Below are 964 nucleotides of genomic sequence, written 5' to 3'. Positions count from 1 at the left end.
CTTGCTAGCTACAGAGCGCTGATTGGTGCATTTTTACAGAGCACTGATTGGCGCATTTTACAATCCCCTTGCTAGCTACAGAACACTGATTGGTATGTTTTACAATCCTAGCTACAGAGTGCTAACTGGCGCATTTTACAATCCTCCTGTAAGACAGAAAAGTTCTCCAAGTCCCCACTCGACCCAGGCAGTCCAGCTGGCTTCACCTCTTACTGCCACCATGCCCAGCTAATCTTTGTATTTTCAGTAGAGATGGGGTTTCACCATGTTGGCCAGGGTGGTCTTGAACTCTTGACATTAGGTGATCCACCCGCCTCAGCCTCCCAAAAAGCTGGGGTTACAAGCGTGAGCCACTGCGCCCAGTCAGAGTGTTTTTTCTCAATGGGATTCTGGTGCTGACATAGTCTGTGCTCTTCTCTGTACTCCTGCATTGGTGGTTGAAAGTAGAACACATTTTTGTTGTTGTTGTTCTGTCAGACCAGCTACTTTTGGGTGATGGGTATGTGGGGAAACCACTGGCTTCCAGGGCATGAGCCCATTGCTTTATTTCTTTTATTTTTATTTTTTGAGATAGGGCCCTTGCTCTGTCACCAGGCCGGAGTGCAGTGGCATGATCACAGCTCACTGTAGACCTGCCAGGGCTCAGGCGATCCTCTCACCTCAGCCTCCCGCATAGCTGGGACCACACACAGGTGCACACCACTAAGTCTGGGTAATTTTTGTATTTTTTTTTTTTTTTTTTTTTTGTAGAGACGAGTTCTCACTATGTTGCCCAGGCTGGTCTCGGCTTCCCAAAGTGCTGGGATTATAGATATGAGCCACTGTGCCTGGCCCAAAAGTGGAGCGAAGTTTTAAAGAATGACAAGAAGATGTCCAAGATAAAGCATGAGGTAGAAAAAGCAATTGCAGAACAATATGTATAGTGTGACTATATTTCTGCACACACATTAGGACAAAACATGGA

The sequence above is a fragment of the Piliocolobus tephrosceles genome, chromosome 16, assembly GCF_002776525.5.
Source record: "Piliocolobus tephrosceles isolate RC106 chromosome 16, ASM277652v3, whole genome shotgun sequence".
NCBI classification, from domain to species: Eukaryota; Metazoa; Chordata; class Mammalia; order Primates; family Cercopithecidae; genus Piliocolobus; species Piliocolobus tephrosceles.
This window is presented reverse-complemented; position numbering follows the sequence as displayed.